We start from the raw sequence: 20,064 nt of genomic DNA, 5'->3' as shown, positions 1-20,064 counted from the left end.
AGATGTGGGCGTGTTAACACTGGTCAAGTTAATTAACCTTCAATTATCCACAAAAAAAGGGGATGATAACTGTACCGATTTCATAAGGTTGTTGTGAGGATTAAGTGAATAAAAACTTAGCAATGTTTAGAATAATGGATGACGTACACAGTCTGTGCCCAGTAAATGTCCCCGAGCTGTATTTATTATTGATCTCTCAGGAGGAGTTGCATTCCTGTGTTTGCATTCAAGTTAATGTATAAAGTCAACGATAAACTATCCAGGATATTACCTTCCACATATTATAACCATGAGTTTTTAAAAAATAACCTTTCAATGTTAAATAAAACACATCAGCCCGGGAGTCGAGCTGTCTCATATTCCATTTACTTAGTAACCAAAGAAGAAAGTAGACTTCCCAGGTGGCTCAGTGGGTAAGGAACACACCTATCAATGTAGGAAACACAGGAGACTGAGTTGGATCCCTGGGTCGGGCAGATCCCCTGGAGGATGGCATGGCAATCCACCCCAGTACTCTTGCCTGGAGAATCCCATGGACAGAGGACCCTGGAGGGCTATAGTCCATGGGGTCACAAAGAGTTGGACATGACTGACTGACTGAGCATGCACAAATGTCAAGGAGAAGGCATTTATTATCTCTAAGTCTTGGTTTCCTTAACAATACCAAGAATATCAATAACAAGCCTTCTAAGGGATGGTCATCTAACAGAGGACACACACTCAATACATGATTCCTCTTTTTATTATATTTTCTGTAAAAGGTAATTATGGCCTGATACAAAAGTCAGGCAAGTAATAACAGTGCTGGCATCATTGTAAGATTCTTCTGGGAAATCCCTGGTGGTCCAGCGGTTAGGACTTGGCACTTTCACTGCCCCGGCCCAGGTTCCAGCCCTGGTCAGGAAACCAAGATCCTGCAAGAGTGTGTGTTAGTTGCTCAGTCGTGTACACCTCTTTGTGATCCCATGGACTGTTACCCAACAGGCTACTCTGTCCATGGAATTCTGCAGGCAAGAATACTGGAGTGGGTTGCCATTCCCTTCTCCAGGAGATCTCTCCCACCCAGGGACTGAACCCAGGTCACCTGCACTGCAAGCAGATTCTTTACCATCTGAGCCACGAGGGAAGCCCAAAAGCCTGTGGCCAAAAAGAAAGAAAGAAAAAAGAAGATTCTTCCAATTAAGAAGGAAACTGGCTTTCATTTTGGCAATTTAACTAATGTGCCCGAACTAATCATTCCCAGCTCCTTTTCTGCTTGGGCCTCGGACATCAGTCTCCTCCACAGAAAGAAAGTTCAGAGTGGATTTCCAGGCTCACCTTGACCTAGTCATTAGTAAGACAGTCTGAATTTTGGGACCTGCGAGCTACAGAGGCCCTTTAGCTCCCTACAGAGCCCAGGCAGCATGAAAAACATAAGTCATCTGGTGTGTTCCCTCCTCTATCCATCGCTCATCCAGACATTTTCTCCCTTTCAGCCACACATGGTGCTCTGAGCTTGAACAAACATTTCCAAATGCACTTCGGGCTCAAGTCCAAGCGTGCACCTAAGTTCAGAGGACCACAACCCTCTCAAAATCTCTGCAGTCACTTCCATGTTGTTGCACAGAATCAGCCCCCTAAAGACTATCATGGCTAAAAAAAATGATCACTTGAGCAAAAAGAAAAGCAAATATGAAATATTTGTTAGGCCTTTATTATGTTTCAAGTACATCCATACAAATAAACATAGCTGAACTTCAAAAGACCTTCTGTTATGAACTGCCACCTAGCAGATGGCCACAGGGAGACGTGAGAAGTCAGATGACTTGCTCGAGATGATACCTCTGAAAGGGAGGACTCACACCTGCGAAGGTGGAGCCAGGTCACGTGACCTGTCCTCTATCTGTCCCGCCCACAGGACATTCCTCCTCTCACAAAGAAGAGGAAGCACTGACTCAAATGACCCCATCTCCCCTGATGCCAGTGACAGCCTGAGAGAGGCAAAGGCCATAATTGCTCTCCAAGTGAGGAGTCGGGGCTCATGGACACTGCTGCCCACAGGAAACCTAGGAGTTAAGAGCAGGGTCATCTCCCCTGAGGAAGCAGGGTTGGGGGAGCAGGCAGCAGAATTTTGTAGTTGTTCAGTTGCTAAGGCATGTCCGATTCTTTGTGACCACATGGACTGCAGCATGCCAGGCATCCCTGTCCTTCACCATCTCCTGGAACTTGCTCAAACTCATGTCCATTGAGTCAGTGATGCCATCCAGCCATCTCATCCTCTGTCGTTCCCTTCTCCTCTTGCCTTCAATCCTTCCCAGCATCAGGGTCTTTTCCAAATAATCAGCTCTTCACATCAGGTGGCCAAACTAGTGGAACTTCAGCTTCAATCCTTCCAATGAATATTCAGGGTTGATCTCCTTTAGGATTGACTGGTTTGATCTCTTGCTGTCCAAGAGTCTTCTCCAGCAACACAATTTGAAAGCATCAATTCTTTGGCACTCAGCCTCCTTTATGGTCCAGCTCTCACATCTGTACAGCAGCAGTGCAAATGCCCAGAGTTTCACCCCTAGAATCTATAGCTCAGCTTCCCAAGGTCTGCTCCTTAATAACTTTCATTCAGGTTGAATAACACCACCCTGTACCATCTTAGAGGATTCTTCTGGAGAGGACCTTTATTTTTTTTAGGTAGATTTAAAAGAAAATAAGTACTACAAGAATCCTTCTGCTCGACAGACACCTCAAGGTCACCCTGGAGCAACACGGTTCTCAGAAGCTGCTAGATTGTTGCCAATGCACACCATAGGTAAGGAAGCTGGTTAAACTGTTTTTCCATCTTTTCTTTTTTTTTTTATTCTCAACTGAGGAATGCACTTCTTCCCTGGAAAGCTGCCCTGCTCTGGCCAGTGCCCTTGCTAATCCTCCTCTCCCTCCATCCCCACCTTCCCTCCTGGTTCCAATTCCTGTGGATCATCCAGCGGTGAAAACGCAGCAGCTGGAGGAAGATGAACCTAGGGCTGGAGCTGTGGGCACTCCAACCCTGGGCTCAGCGACCGCCCCGGGGCGGGGTCATTCCCAGCCTTGATGTCTGGACCACAACCGTGACTTCTTCACAGGAAGATGGATACCTCTGTACTCTGCTACCTGACTGTATTCTTCATATTTCATATGAAATAGAAAGTTACATTCTTCAGCCCACTTTAAAAAACATTTTGACTTCCTGAGCATTTATGGAACAATTCTGCTATTGAAAGTTGATGGATGGGTGGGCAAGTCGTAAGCCTGCACATTCATGTCCAGGGAGCATCTGAGAAATGTTTCCAAATCATGAACAGATGAAGCATTACTTCATGGGTTAATGCATCCTGCAGGTCAAACGACAGTACCCTCTCACCTCCAACCAAAATAAATGTCAAAACTACAAGAAGCGGAACAGTCAGTCACAAGGGTGCTGTGTTCCTTCACATCAGAAAAACGAGTCCTCTTTTATGAGGACTCTCATAACTGAATTCACAAAGCCAGTTGGCACTTTCAAATGTCTGTGTGCACAGCAGGATGTTTGATTACTTGTGGGTCACTGGAAACCACCCTTATCACACCCACATTTCCACATTTGCATTTATACATTTACTGAGCGATGCAGAGATGAGTAGAAAAACAAGCTATATATGGTGAGTGCAATCTAATTTTACTAACTAATGGTTGGATAAACAGGTATTTAAATAAGGCTCTGATCAAACCCACAGTGTGAGAGTTTTGGCAGCTGAATATCCAGGGTATAAAACCTGACCAGGACCTGCCCTCTATCATGCCTGTGCCAGCCAAACCCACAGCTTGAAAACTTGTTCATCTGCCAAGCCAAATGGCTCTGTGCAGCTCTTCAGTCTCTTACACTTTATTGTGAAAAAGCCAAAGTGGGAAACTGAACTAAAACTTGAAGCAGGAAGGCAGATGCCTTTGAGGAGACAAAGTACTATGTATCGGGGGGAGGCACCCACAGATGCTGGTTGTGCGCATCATTTTGCTTCTTGATCTGGGGTGGGGGTTACAGGAGGTTTGCCATTTTCTTCTCCAGAGGAACTTCTAGACCCAGGGATTGAACCCAGGTCTCCTGCATCGCAGGCAGGTTCTTTACTATCTGAGCCACCAGAGAAGCCCTAGGCTTGTCTGTGTTTTGGTATGTTGCTCCATATACATTATACTTACATTAAAAGAAAAAAAAAAAAAAACCCTATGCTAGGAAAGTTAAAAAAAAAAAAAAAACCTCTTCACATGTATTAAGAAATTCACTGAAAATATTCCTTCCTATTATGTAATTTGGAAATTTTGGACAAAATTGGACATAATTTCCTATTATGTCCAACTCTTTGGGACCCAATGGACTGTAGCCTGCTAGGCTCCTCTGTCCATGGAATTCTCCAGGCTAGAATATTGGAATGGGTGAAAGTGAAAGTGAAGTTGCTCATTGGTGTCCGACTCTTTGCGACCCCATGGACTGTAGCCTACCAGGCTCCTCTGTCCATGGAATTTTCCAGGCAAGAATACTGGAGTGGGTTGCCATTTCCTTCTCCAGAGTATCTTCCCAACCCAGGGATCGAACCCAGGTCTCCCGCATTGCAGGCAGATTCTTTACCAGCTGAGTCACCAGGGAAGCCCATGCTTACAAGCTTCTAACTGGTTTCCAGACCACCCTCATCTATTAATATTTGTACACAGTTCTGCTTACCAGGGACTTCCCTGGTGGCTCAGATGGTAAAGAATCTGCCTCCAATGTAGGAGACATGGGTTCAGCCCCTGCGTTGGGAAGATCCCCTAGAGAAGGAAACAGCTACTAACTCTGGTATTCTTGCCTGGAGAATTCCATGGACAGAGGAGCCTGGTGGGCTACAGTCTATGGGGTTGCAAAAAGTTGGGCACAACTGAGCAACTTTTACTTTTCTGCTTACCAAGTTAACTTTTTTTAACTTTTTTTAATTTTTAAAAGTCTTTTTATTGAATACTGACTTTTGTTTAGTCTCTTTATTGCTTCTTTCTTTCTTTCTTTTTTTTTTAATGTTTTGGTTTTAAGGCCATGAATCATGTAGGATCTCAGCTCCCTGACCAGGGTCAAACCCATACTCTCTGCATTGGAAGGCAGAGTCTTAACCACTGGATCCCCAGAGAAGTTCGACAACTTTTAAAAAATCATTTCTAAATTGTATTAAAATACACATAACAAAACTCACATCTTAACCATCTTTAATTGTACAAATAAGTGCCTACATAATCTCCTGTGACCATCATCACGCATCTCCAGAACTCTTTTCATCTTACAACACTGAAATTCCAGGCCCATCAAACAACTACTTTTCTCCTTCCCCCAGCCCCTGGCAACCACCATTCTATTTCCTGTCTCTATGAATTTGATTTCTGACCAAACCAGTCAATCCTAAAGGAAATCAACCCTGAATATTCATTGAAAGGACTGATGCAGAAGCTCTAATTCTTTGGGCACCTGATACGAAGAGCTGAGTCATTGGAAATGACACGGATGCTGGGAAAGGTTGAGGGCAGGAGGAGAGGAGTGGCAGAGGATGAGATGGTTGGATGGCATCACCAATTCAACAGACATGAGTTTCAGCAAACTCCAGGAGATAGTGAAGGACACAGAAGCCCAGCAAGCTGCAACTCATGGGGTCGTAAAAAGTTGGACAGGACTTTAGCAAATGAACAACAGCAAAAGGATCTCATAGATGGAATCATACAATATTTGTCCTTTTATTTCTCTTAACATACTGTTTTCAAGATTTATCTGTGTTGTAGCCTGCATCAGAGTCTCCCTCCTTTTCAAGGCTGTATGATATTCCCTTGTATGTATATACCACATTTTGTTTATCCATTCACCTGTTGATGGACATTTGAGTTGCTTCCACCCCCTGGCTATTGTGAATAATGCTACTATGAATGTAGGTGTACAGATATCTCTTGGAGACCCCCCTTTCAATTCTGGGGGGTCTATACCGACAAGTGGAACTGCTGAATTGAAAGGTAATTCTGTGTTTAATTTTGGGAGTAACTGCCATACTGTTTTCCAAAGGGTCTGCACCATTTCACAGTACCAACAGCAGTGCAGAAAGATTCCAATTTCTCTATATCCTCACCAACATTTGTTATCTTCTGGGTTTTCTTTCTGTCAGTTTGATTTTTTTGGTAGTAATGATTCTAAGCAACTTTCTTTTGTTCATAACAATGACTACCATTGGCTATGTGCTTCAAATATAGTTTAGTTCTGAACCTGTTACATTCTGGAATCCCCACAACCAGCTTCTGAGGTTTAAATCTGAGGTCAGCAATACCAGCACCTTATGACTAGGAAGAGACAAACCTGGAATTTGAAGCCAAATGTGACTAATTTCATATACTGTGCTCTAACCACTTCACACGCTGCCTTCCTTCTTTACCAGAACTCTTGGTTTCTGTGCACTGATTCAGATGCCTAGGGATTTCCTGAGCAAGTAACTGTCCCACCCATGACCACAGCAAGTTAATTTGTCAGCCTCTGGTGTGTGAACAGCCCAGACAGACTAGAACACAATAAACTCTTTAGGACAGGAAGTTCACACTTATTAAGGCTTATGTTTCCCCCAAGAACCCACCACAATGCCTGACACATAACACTCAGTATTTTTAAATATGCTGCTGTTCAGTCGCATAGTCGTGTCCGACTCTTTGCAACCCCATGGACTGCAGCACGCCAGGCTTCTCTGTCCTTCACTATCTCCTGGAGTTTGCTCAAACTCATGTCCATTGAGTTGGTGATGCCATCCAACCATCTCATCTCTGTCACCCCCTTCTCCTCCTTCCCTCAATCTTTCTCAGCATCAGGGTCTTTTCCAATGAGTCAGTCCTTCGAATCAGGTGGCCAAAGTATTAGAGCTTCAGCATCAGTCCTTCCAATGAATTTACGGGTTGATTTCCTGTAGGATTGACTGGTTTGATCTCCTTGTTGTCCAAGGGACTCTCAAGAGTCTTCTCCAGCACCACAATTCAAAAGCATCAATTCTTGGGTGATCAATCTTCTTTATGGTCCAACTCTCACATTCAAACATGACTACTGGAAAAACCATGGCTTTGACTATATGGACCTTTGTCAGCAAAGTGATGTCTCTGCTTTTTAATCACTGTCTAGGTTTGTCATAAATTTTCTCCCAATAAATATACATTTTAAAAAATCCACTGTGATTACAGAAGCCCAGTTATCAGCATTAATTCCACACCGGTCTGTGCGACTAGGACAAACATAGAGCAGATAACCACACACAGTATACATCACAAATTAGTGATCAGAATAACTTACACTATCTTCTTTCCAATTTCCTGACTTTCACATATTGTGTTTTATTTTTTTATCTTTTGTCCAGGTCTGACTTTCCTTCTTTCCTCTCTCTCCTACACCTTTTCTGTTTGTATCTTTGGACCATCTGTGGAACATCACTTTTTTCACTGATTACCATCCAACCCAAAGTATACCACTCATGAAGCAATCACTGGTAAGAATAGTAGCATTTGACCAATCAGAGCCAGTTTATAGATGGGGATGTGGAAACCTTCTGCAGAAACTTGCATGGAGAAGCTGGATCTTAACATAATCTGGGCTCTGTTAGAAGAGAGGTGAAGTAATAGTGCTGGTGGACAGTACAACAGCTATGTCCCTACACATTCCATACTTACAGCCACAGTGGTTGGATAGTCAGTCCCACAGCGGCTGGCTTCAACTGTGCAGAAACAGCACAGAACTAGAACCAACAAGCAGAAACCATAGAAATAAGACATTACAGTACAAGACAAAAAAACTCTTTAATATCCACAGCTGGGCAAAAATGAAATGGGCCACTTTGGCCAACAGGGATATATACCTGTCACAGTGCTTCTCACAACATCACTTCCTCTACCACCATTAGCATCACTGGGACAGATGCTAACTTTTGAGACCCAGTGCTCAACAGAAAGTGACTGCTTGATAAGGCGTATGTTCGAGAAACACAGCCAAGATATCTTCCTCCTCTGAGAGTCTGATTTTCATGTTGGACACCAAGGTAGACAGGTGATGTCCAGAGTCCAGTGGCTGACACTTGACACCAGAGGGGATGAGTCATTTGTTAAATGGGGCTGTGCAGCACAGCCTTCGCTGAAGACATAACTATAGGAATAAGGTAATATTTGAGTCATTTACCAAACTGCTCAGAAATTTTTTCTATTAAAATTTTGAAAGGTTATCCACAGATAAAGGAATTTATGGAAAATGACAGTTAATTTCTCATTTAGTGGTTATCTTCACTTATTTAAAACTTTAAAGATAATTGAAAGCCATCAAATAAAAGGTATGTAGACAGTTATGAAACTGAACTTGTTGAATTTTGTTTTTTATGTGCACTTGCCATGCACTAAAGTTGAAACAGCTGGAAAAGTCCACATGGCCAGAGAGACAAAAGCCAACCCTTCGGGTACGTGTTTAATTATCCTAATGGCCATAAACTGTGTATGAGCAACTTATTTGAAGCAAGGAGCACGTCCACTATTGTGTTTGTCCATCACTCTTTGGATGATAAAGTCTCTCATTATTTAAGGATGCCTCCCTTTAAGGTCTTCAAGTGGTAAATTCCTTCTCCCCCAACCCTACATGACCAAGCATCATCCCCTCACTGTCACCAAGAGTCCTGCCCTTCTGTTTGCAGAGTGCTGTGTTCACCGGTCTAGGGCAAAACCAATCTCGCTCTGAGAACCATGCTATGGCCCCATGTCCCACTCCTGAGGGCATCTTTGAATGCCAAGAACACTGAGCTCACCCCCTAGCCTCTGGTGATTCCTGGTGCCCCAGGCAGATCAGAAGTTCACCTGACTTCTGATTTGTGTCACCTGGAAGACCATCTTCTTTCCACCACATTACACTATCTCCTCTCAAGGTTAAAACTAATAATCCCTCGGGGGCTGCAGTCCATAGGGTCGCAAAGAGTTGCACACGACTGATGCAATTTAGCATGCAACAGGCACTGAATACAGCAGATATTCAACAGGCCATGTCTGATTATGCAAGGGCATTCTTTGCAGAATTGCCCGATTATCCCACTTTGTCCAACTGCTGCCATTCCTGGTTATGGTGATGTTTTTAAACACACCAATTTGTATATGGTAAGAACAAGGCCAACACCAAGCCACTGCTGTAGAGCAGTCTCCATTTATTTATTTACTTACTTATTGGCACCCTTTGGGAATTGAGCCCATGCCCCCTGCACTGAGAGCCCAGAGTCCTGACCACTGTACTGCAGGGAAAGCCCAACAGTCTGCATTTAAGTCAAATGGAAAATATTGATAACCCTACAGAAACTTAGAACTCAACTCCTTTTTCCCCTCAGCAGTGTTGCCTCATCAAGAAGATTCAGATAAATGTCTGGACAAGGTCATCACCTGCCAGGGGAGTGACCAAGTATCTGCTCGCTAGTGATTACAAACAAGTCTGAGGTCATGTACAAAGGCAATAAATACTACTTTCCAGCCCCTGGTTAATTTCTGTGGAAGTCCCCATTCCTCCCCCTGTTAATCACCCACCTATTCAGAGGATGACACTCACCTATTCGGAGGACACTTAGCCATCACTGAGTGTCTCCGTGTCTCTACATTTCTTGGCAACATCATCAATACTTTGTTACAGAAGAGTCTAGTCAAGAAGGTGATTGTGATGGGAAAAAAAAAAATGGTTTCCTACAAAGACTTTCTACAAGATTCACCTTGGTCTACACAGTGAAATCCAACACTGAGGGTCCTGGGGGCACGGGTCCTTCGCGCCTGTGCGAACCGCCTCATCACTGCCTGGCCACCCAGGGATGCTGTGCGAACCGGTCTGTTCTCCCCACCCCAGATCCCTTCTCCCCCGCGGTGTTTCCTCCCTGAAACTGGGCCTAACGAATGGTTCTCAAGAAACTCAGTACTAAATATGAGTAAATATCAGTAGACACTTCTTTAGGAAAATATTATGTCTGCTTACACTGTCTGCAATGCATGAGTTCCTCTAGGGTCAGTCTGCCTACAATGATATCCACACAACCATCAAAAGGGCCATTTTTGCTCTAAAGTTTCCTGCTGTCACGCCAGCTTATTACGCGTCATGGCCCATTACACCACTATCCTAAAACCACATAAGTCATAATCTTTGTAACAAAAGAAAGACGTAAAAAAGAAAAATCAGCATTCACCCATCACCCAGAAAAAATCAGTACTGAAAACTTTAGTATAAAAAATTCATTGATATTCATAGTTTATCATTGTGTCAACATAAATACCGTATTTCAGAAATGGTAATATATATTACTGTTCAGCTTGTGTTCAGCTTTTTAAAGAACATCTTTCACACTAGTAAGTATAATTTAATTCTACTTGAAAGATATTTACAAGGTATACCATACATTGTATGCATGCTAAGTTGCTTCAGTCATAGTCGATTCTTTGTGACTCCATGGACTGTAGCCCGCCAGGCTCCTCTGTCCATGGGATTCTCCAGGCAAAAATACTGGAATGGGTTGCCATGCCCTCCAGGGGATCTTCCCAACCCAGGGATCGTACCGGCATCTCTTATGTTCTTCTGCATTGACAGGCGGATTCTTTACCACTAGTGCCACATGGAAAGCCAGACGTATCTTAATTTGTGTTTGTGTAATAAACCTTATTGGACAGGAGCTTATAGAATAGCTGGGTTCACCTCTGTGTGTTTTACTTTACTTATGTAGTTATTTTGGGGCCAAGCTGCTTGCTAGATCATAGTTCCCAGACCAAGGACTGAACCCAGGCCACAGCAGTGAAAGCAGAAAGTCCTAACCACCAGCTCACCAGGGACTCCTCACTTCTGTGTATTTTACATCTCACCAAGGTGGTCTCAGAGGACTGCCTGGGGTCACACTCTCCGCCCCCTACAAGCTGTGGGGAGGGGCTTTTCACCAAATTTCCTTTCTCTCTTCCTCTTTCTTTCTTTGCATACAGATGGATGTGCATTCTGGCACAAGATAAAACATGATGCTTCTTGATATGGATCAAGGTCAAAGAAGTTTGAAAGGTCACTGATCTACCCCAAGTATTTAAGGAGAGGCTGGTAGCTCAGATAGTAAAAACTCTGCCTTCAAATGTAGGAGACCCAGATTTGATCCCTGGGTCAGGAAGATCCCCTAGAGAAGGAAATGGCAACCCTCTCCAGTATTCTTGCCTGGAGAATCCCCTGGACAGAGGAGCCTGACAGGCTGCACCCATGGGGGTCACAAAGAGTTGGCCACGACTGAGCGACTAACACAGCTTAAAGAATTTTTATTATTTTTTTAAAGAATTTTTAAAACAGCACTGAACCACTGTAGTTAAGATTAAGAAATTATTATACTGCCTGAACATTAAAAGATTTCAAAACCTCTAGTCAGAGTTTTGTAATGATTTCCATGATGGAGGATTTCAAAACGAACATCTTTCTGTGGCTGAACAATCCAGCATGGCCGTGGGAGTCGTCTCCCCACCCCAGGAGGCTCCGCACTGAGGACTGTCTTCATTCTGTTCCTCCCTCCCCTCCCCTCCCTTCCGCCTTCTCAAGGACCAGCTGCCAAGAAGATGGTAGAAAGAACCCCAATCCAGAGGAAAAAGCAGGGCTGGGTGGTGAGGAAGGTGGGGCTGCAGGCAAATGACGGGCCTGGGCCTTCGAAGCAGAAGGAAGTATCACTATCTTGGGGCCTCCCACTGCAGTTCTGTGCTCTATGACCCAGCTTCCCTCTGGAAAGCAGAAGTGGGCCTCCCTCTCCAGACAGTCCCTCTGAGACAAGCTTCTCAGCTGCCCTCGCCCCTGTGTGGGTTAACGTTTCCAGGAAGACTGGAGGCACCCAGAAGGCCCAGCACCTGGGAGACATCTCCACTCTGGCTGGAGGCAGGATGAACCCAGACCTGCCTTACTGTCTCACTGGGGACCCACACCAGTGCCAAAAAGTCACCACAGTTCCCACCAAGCCCTGGACCAGTGGAGAGGGAACGGGGAACTGGGGAGAGCTGACAGTGATCTTCCAACCAGCATGACTCGGGGTCAATACAGAGAGTGACATTAGATGCTTACAGAAAGGGGGGAGTGTGAAGCCATTAAAAAGAATGAAATAAGGCTATTTGCAGCAACATGGATGGACCTAGAGAGTCACACCAAGTGAAGTAAGCCAGGCAGAGAAGGAGAAATATCATAGGACATCCATTATATGCGGAATCTAAAAAAGAAACGATACAAACGAACTTACAAAACAGAAAGAGACTCACAGACTTAGAAAACGAACTCATGGTTGCCGGGAAGAAGGGATAGTTAAGGACTTTGGGAAGGTCATGTACACACTGCTATATTTAAAATGGATAACCAACAAAAACCTATTATATGGCACATAGCACTCTGCTCAGTGTTATGCGCCAGTCTGGATGGGAGGGGTTTGGGAGAGAATGGATACATGTATATGTAGGGCTGAGTCCCTTTGCTGTCCACCTGAAACCATCACCGCATTGTTAATTGGCTACACCCCAGTACAAAATGTTTTTGGTGTTAAAAAACTAAAATTAAAAAAAAAAAAAAAGAAAGAAACAGGGAGAGTGTGGGCAGGCCCGATAATATCTGACTTTGTCTTAAGTGTGAATGGTAAAAAGGAAATGAGACACTTAGAGACCCTCGGAATCTCTCAATGAAGACTTCCTTCTCCGAGTCCCACGGCTCATCAAGAGCAGAGCCCACAGCAAGCACCAAGAAACATCCATCCAATGGTCTCTGTTAACATATCCCCATTCGTCCATCATTTTATGGAACATCACTTACACATCTAAGCACAATGAAGAAAGAACACAGTTACACTGAGGTTAACCAATAATGGTCAGTTCCTATCAACGCAGGCTCTGTAAGACAGTGAGAAAGGAGTTGAAGAGAGGAGAGTTAGAGAGGAGAGACTGGACATACGTCGACGGTACATAAAGCAGAGATAAGTAACCAACACTTTGGAAGAGTTCTATAAAAGGAAAATTGTATTCTGATTATAAATACAACTGCCATTAAACAGCTTGGCAGCAAATCAGGAGTGTTGATGCTTAGTCAGTACTAAGATGCAGACAGTAACTGCAGCCATGAAATTAAAAGCCACTTGCTCCTTGTAAGAAAACCTATGACCAACCTAGACAGCATACTAAAAAGCAGAGACATTATTTTGCCAACAAAGTTCTATATAGTCAAAGCTATGGTTTTTCCAGTAGTCTTATACAGATGGGAGAGCTAGAAATGGCTGAGTGCCCAAGAATTGATGCTTTTGAACTATGGTGTTGGAAAAGACTCTTGAGAGTCCCTTGGACTGTAAGGAGCTCAAACCAATCAATTCTAAAGGAAATCAGCCCTGAATATTCACTGGAAGGACTGATGCTGAAGTTCCAATACTTCGGCCACCTGATGCAATGAGCCAACTCATTGGAAAAGACCCTGATGCCGGGTAAGATTGAAAGCAGGAGGAGAAAAGGGACGACAGAGGATGAGAGGTTGGATGGCATCACCAACTCAATGGACATGAGTTTGAGCAGGCTCCAGAAGATGGTGAAGGACAGGGAAAGCTGGCGTGCTGTTGTCCGTGGGGTCAGGAAGAGTCTGACACAACTGAGCGACTGAACAAGAACAACAAGGCAAAGTGAACATCAGGACAAGACTGAAGAGAAAGCCCAAGAGGGAAGAACCAGGGTGATAATAGCCCCTGCAACTGGCCAGCGTGGATGAGCCTTTTCCACACATCATCCCAAGTAACTCCTGAAACTTGTCGTTCTAAATGACAAGACAGCCCTTTCAGCTAATGCAGTCAAGGGAATCTGAAAGAAGGTCTGAGTCTTTAAACTGGTCTGTTCCAAAAATTTGAATCCCTCCATGGGCAGGGCTTCCCTCGCAGCTCAGTCAGTAAATAATCTGCCTGCAATGCATGAGATCCGGGTTCGATTCCTGGGTGGGGAAGGTCCCTTGAAGAAGGGAATGGCATGGCTACCCACTCCAGTGTTCTCATCTCGAAAATCCCATTGACAGAGGAGCCTACAGTCTGTGGGGTCGCAAGAGTCAGACAGGACTTAGCAACTAAACCACCACTATGGGAAGATTTCCATACTATTTTCTACTCATGGGCTTCTCCCCCAAATGGGAACTTACTCAAAATAAATGTCAGAAATGATGAGAGACTGAACTCAAGGTTTCACAATTTAAGTATCAGGAAACCAGGCAGCTGTAAGAAATCTTTCAGTACTTCTGACCAACTTCCTCTTCCTTGTCCTTCTCATCAATCTTAAAAGCTGGGAAGGAATGTCTATCCATTATAGGAGTGTGGACTTAGGATGAGCCTGGTCCACAACAGGAGCCCAGGAAGGAGGCTGCGTGTTTCCACATGCATCCCATGGGCCCTGTCTCCTCACCTGGTATGTTCCCCTCGAATGACACCTCTCACTGTTATAATAACTATACAGGGTTGGTTCATAAAAAAAAAAAAAAAAAACCATACAGGTAGGGTTTATAAAGAAGCTAGGGGGAGCTTTTTTACAAAGTATCATTGAGTGTTTCTATACTATCCCAGGGGCTTCCCAGGTAGCTCAGTGGTAAAGATTACACCTGCTAATGCAGGAGACTCGGATTGGACCCCTGGGTCAGGAAGATCCTCTGAAAAAGGAAATGGCAACCCACTCCAAGATTCTTGCCTGGGAAGTCCCAAGGATAGAAGAGCCTGGTGGGCTACAGTCCATGGGGTCACAAAAGTGCTGGGCACGACTTAGTGACTAAACAACAACATCATGCTGACCCATAAGCATGGAATAGCCCTGAAGGCAGTCACTAGTGCTGCTCTGACAGTGACCAGGACAGATGTCATCTGGGGACTTATCAGGGCTCCCCTTTCCCTGAGCAGGTAGCAAAGTTGAAAGGCACAGAAACTCAGCTCGACAGAACAGCCTCCGCACCCTGCTCACTTGTCCACCAGCTCATTTACTCTGACAGTTCCTTAGTGCAGACCCTCTCCATGTGATAGAAGAAGATGACCTTGTGATTCTGTCCTTAAAATGTTTATTGAATGATGAGTTCATTTCTTTACTTTTAAGTAATGGATCCAAAGGCAGAAAAGTGGGAAAAGCTCTTAGAGTTGGAGTGGGAAAACATACCTACTAGGCCCAACGAGACTACTTAATCAGGCCTGTGACCTTGGACATGCCAACCCACCCCCCGCAAACTGGCCTCTTTTTTTTTGGGTCCCTGCCTACTGTGCAGGGTCCTGAGAGGTTTGGAGGAAATCAGTGTTCAGAAGGCTTCAGAGCCCTGGATCAGCAAAAATCATCAGTACCACCATTGGCAGAGGAGCCAAGGAAAGGTCTGAGACTGTCTCTGACATTAACATGTCACTGATCAGCCTCCCAACTAGTGATGCGATGACCTTTCCTTGTCAACTCTCCCCATGCCTGAGGACGCGGAGGTCACAGATCAATGGTGTGAGTGGGCCATAGCAATGTTCCATGCTGGGGGGCATGTGTTCCCATTTGTGCAGATTTTAAATGAATATGGGTTCGTTTATGGATAATATGATTTCATGTTTGTAAGTTACAACACCATATATTCGTTTGAACCAGTTAGCATCTCAAATGTCTTGGTGTTTTTTTTTTGAATACAAAAATAATGGAACTAAAAAGCTTTGGGAATCATTGAATCACTACCTCGCTGGACTACTTTTCTGCTAAGAGAATGCCATGGGCAGCATTCAGGTATCACACAAGTACTCTACAAACGTTTCCAACATTGATGATTCTAGGATGTTGTGTGTCTTTTTGATTGCATAACAGCTTGCCCAGATGTCAGCTTTGCAGGCTGCATCTTAACATTCCAAATCAAGACTTCTCTCCCAGTGTTACAGCACGGAAACCAGTCCTGAGCGGAGAACTCTAGCGCTGGGATAGCTTGACTGTCAAGTTCCTCCAATTCCCATTTTAGAAGCCAGGACTAGAGGGCCAGTGGGCTACAGATGCCTTAGGGGCCAGCCCTGTTCCTCAGACTTGCACGGGGCCAGGCTTGGAGGAGACCCTCCTTCCTTCTTTCAAGCAATCTCGACCGTGTGACAGGCACCAGGGCTGGCGTTTTGGACAAACCAGACAAAGCTGTTTTCACGGACATTTAATTGTAGTGATGAAAATAGACTATACACATATGGGCAAATCATAATATAATGCTAATTACCACTGTGAAGGAGATGTTGATGGGATAAATGGTCCAAGTAATTTATCCCAAATCACAGCTCTGATAAGTGATGGAAGACACCCAAACTCAGGCTTCCTGGCTCCTGTTTTTTTCTCCCTTCACATCGGCTGCCCTCTATCCTTCTCTCAGGAAGAAGGTTACCCCATTCTGCACCCAAAGAGGACCAATCATCAAGAGCCTCTTGTGATCAAATTAAATGTCTTCAAGCCTCAAAACACTGACTTCCGAGAGAGAACAAGGAGCTACCTGAATCCTACCCTTTTCCAGCAGAGCTCACCTTATCAGGACAGATTCCGAGGACTTGGTAAGTGCCTATTTCCCTCCACCCTGCTTTAGAAGGTGCTGGAGAGAGAGACCCACCCCCACACCCACCCCAGCCCTTCTGAACCCTACAGACAGCTGGGGGTAGCCAAAAAATCAAAAGTAAGTCAAACCTCCTCATTGGCTTGTTCTCAGCCTGAGCCAGACTCCGGGCCCTGCTTTGGGACAGTAAATCACTGGTGTATTTATTATGCAGTGTATCAGTAAGGTCAAGTGGCTAAATTGGATAAGCTGTCTTAGGTTTAAAATCATCAAACTGCAAAGAACCAGGGAGCCTCGTTGTTATGGACAAAATTATTTGCAATAATAACAGCACCGTTTATGGAATGCCTAGTATGTGCTTGGAGCTTTACATGCAATAAATAGCTCAGAAGGTAGACAAGGAAACCCTAACCGAGAATTTCAGTAACGGTCCCCAGTTCACACTTAGCTAGGAAACTGAGAAGCCTGGGTTCAACTCGAGTTTCTGAGATGACAAAGAAGTTGGGCGAATTTGGGGTAATTCAAACAGACAGACACACACATAGACACACACCCCACGATCACGCTTGCTATTAGATGAAACATAAATGCTTAGCATCTCGAAGACACCACAGTGGCCGAGATAACGCAGTAAAGTGGGAACTGACGCTCACACCCTTCCCCCAAGGCGAAGGAAAGGCAACCCCTGAATTCTTAAAATAACTCTCGCTTCCTCTTGGCCGCAGGGGGCTCGGGGCTGCGGCTCCGCAGGCCGGGAGGCGCCGGGCTCGGCGGGAGGGTGCGCACCGCCTCCGCCGCAGCGCCCGGACGTCAAGCTCCGCCCGGGCCCCGAGAAGGGCAGATGCCCGCAGTTCGCCGAGGGGCCCCGGGGTCCTCAGGGGAGACCCGACTGTGCAGGCCTGGGGTCCCCCCGGGGATCCCCGCCGCGCGCGCGCTCCGCGTGGAGACGGGCTTCCCCGCCCGCGCGGGGACAGCATCCGGCCCTAGGGGCAGCGCCGGAGGGCTCCGCGGTGCGCCCGCCCCGCCCCTGCGCCCGGGGCACCGAGACACCTGCGGAGCCGCCTGCCCCCGCGATCGCGCTCCCGGGGCCGAGTCTCCGCGGGCGGAAGGCATCCGAGCGTACTCACCGCCCTGCCGCGCGCTCCCCACTCCCGCGCTGCACACCCCCCCACCCCCACCCCTCCCGGGTCCCGCCCGGGACTCACCAGCTCCGTGTGTGAGTCGCGGGGCGGCGGCGGCGCTCCACGGTGGCCGAGGGTCCGAAATGGGGCCGCGACGGGGCGGCCCGGAGAGGCAGGACGAGGCGGAGGCGCGCGGGGTGCGGGGTGCGGGCGGGGGCCTGGGTGGCGCGGCCGCCCCGCCTGCCGCGGGCTGGAGGCTGCAGGGCGACCGGCCCGGAGGCGCCACGGCCCGGAGCGAGCGGCGGCGGCGGCCCGGAGCAGTGGCGGAGGAACTGGCCGTCGCCGAGCTCGGCCGGGAGGTCCCAGCTACTTCCTGGTGCTCGGATTTGCATACCGCGCCTGGAGGGCGGGGAAGTGACCGTTTGGCCCCTGCCCAAGGTTTGGGGCGCTGGCGTGGCCGTCGCGCAGCGCTTCGAAGGCACAGACTTGCGTCCCGGTGCGCAGAGCCCGGGAGCCTGCAGACGGACTGAAGGGTCTTCCAGGTGCTCGCCCGGCAGCTGGCGTCCTGCACAGCGAAGGAGCCCCTCGCGTCTCGGTTCCTTCCCTTCCAGCCTACTCCCCAGTATTAAGAAGAGGGGTGCTCCTGGCAGCAGAGAGGGCGCTCGGGTCCCCCAACATTTGGAGTCCTCTGGAAAGAGGATGCTCCGGGTCTCCTTTAGCTCTTAACCCGTAGAGTCTGTCCTTAAGGGTGTACCTGGGGGCGTACTGATGGGGGTGGAGGTGGCCGTGGCGTTAGATGGTCTGGCAGTTACCCGGTTCCTTAAGACTTCAATTTCCTCCTGGAAAAATGGAGACAGGGCTGCTGGGAGGTTATAAAGGGCACTGCGCCTTGCACACGGTCATGATCGCCCTAATCTTTCCCTCCTACCATCTCTGCATCCTTGCGTGCTGCACATACCTGACCAGTGTTTGTTGAAACAAGACTTCATCTTCAAGCTCATGGTCCAACTGAGTGAATACCACTTAAAAACCCAGGGTAGAGAATCAGTGTCTGGCCCTGTGGATACCCACGCGTTCTAAGCAAGATTCCTGCTCCCTGGAATCCCACCATTGCACTGCAGCTCAGAATTTACAAGGAAATAATTAGTCCCCTGTAGTAGATTTTGGAGTTTATGTCAACAGCAGACACCTGCATAGGGCCTATTGGGAGCCAGACATTGGTTTGACAAGCCTAAGCTTGTCAGACCGATAACCTTTTAATAACAATGTTCTTAGGAGGCTGGCCCCACCGGAGTTTGCAACCACAGTCCTGGGATCAAGTCTACCATCTTGTAACATAACCCATGGAGTAGTCACTTATTACTGGTACCAGAGGACGAAGGTCTGCAAACTACCGCCTTAAACAAGGCCAGTAAGTAGTGTGGTTTCTACTGATGATGATCACTGGTATGTAGTCAGTTTCTTGCTGAAGAGGAGAGATTGGGTGACCTGCTGGAAAGTGTTGACTAGCTTGGATCCTGCTGAGTAATTCACTATGTGAGAGCCCGTTTCCTGGACTTTTCTTCAGAACGACCTTTCAAATATTTTGGCTTTAATTTAAAATATTTGCTATTACCAGTGAGTCCTTGAGATCCTGGCTAAAGGCATCTGGCAGATAAGAACAGCACACAGAGTGTTTGGTGTTGGTTAATCCGTCTAGAAGTTCTTGCCAGTTTTTGTATTTTTGGTAAAAGGGCTCTTGAAGTAAGAAACAAAACATCATCAGGGAAGGTCCAGTTGTTAAGACTGTGCTCCAAATGCAGGGGGCACAGGGTTTGATTCTTGTTCTGGGGACTTAAAAAATGAAACCATCAGGCAGAGCTAGGCTTGCACCAAGCGCTACCATTTCTTCTTCTTTTGCCTTTTTTTTTTTTTTTTGGTGGTAAAAGTAAAGATCTCCAAAAGAGATCCCCAGAAGGGTTATTTATTTATTTTCAGTTAAAAGCTGACTGCTGAAGAATTGATGCTTTTGAACTGTGGTGTTGGAGAAGACTCTTGAGAGTCCCTTGGACTGCAAGGAGATCCAACTAGTCCATCCTAAAGGAGATCAGTCCTGAACATTCTTTGGAAGGACTGATGCTGAAGCTGAAACTCCAATATTTTGGCCACCTGATGTGAAGAACTGACTGATTTGAAAAGACCCTGAATCTGGGAAAGATTGAAGGCAAGAGGTGAAGGGGATGACAGAGGATGAGATGGTTGGATGGCATCACCAACTCAATGGACATGAGCTTGAGCAAACTGCCAGTTGGTGATGGACAGGGAGGCTTGGCATGCTGCAGTTCATAGGGTTGCAAAGAGTCGGACACAACTGAGCAACTGAACTGAACTGAACTGACTGAATTTTGT

The 20,064-nt window shown here is 46.3% G+C and overlaps 1 protein-coding gene and 1 long non-coding RNA gene across 3 annotated transcripts in view; one reads left to right on the top strand and one right to left on the bottom strand.

Moving 5' to 3' along the window:
* LYN (LYN proto-oncogene, Src family tyrosine kinase) overlaps positions 1-17,885 on the bottom strand; it is a 107,522-nt gene extending 89,637 nt beyond the window's left edge. For both annotated transcript variants that reach the window (XM_043879878.1, XM_043879880.1), the window contains exon 1: positions 17,761-17,885. The gene's annotated coding sequence lies outside the window, so the exon portion shown is untranslated. The remainder of the gene's footprint in view (positions 1-17,760) is intronic.
* The window catches only part of LOC122679310, a 39,475-nt gene continuing 35,878 nt past the window's right edge, over positions 16,468-20,064 (top strand). The window contains exon 1 of the long non-coding RNA XR_006336362.1: positions 16,468-16,556. This is a non-coding gene — a long non-coding RNA (uncharacterized LOC122679310). The remainder of the gene's footprint in view (positions 16,557-20,064) is intronic.

This window comes from Cervus elaphus, chromosome 21, assembly GCF_910594005.1.
Source record: "Cervus elaphus chromosome 21, mCerEla1.1, whole genome shotgun sequence".
Lineage (NCBI taxonomy): Eukaryota > Metazoa > Chordata > Mammalia > Artiodactyla > Cervidae > Cervus > Cervus elaphus.
Note: the sequence above shows the minus strand (reverse complement) of the source record. Positions and strands in the feature narration are given on the sequence as shown.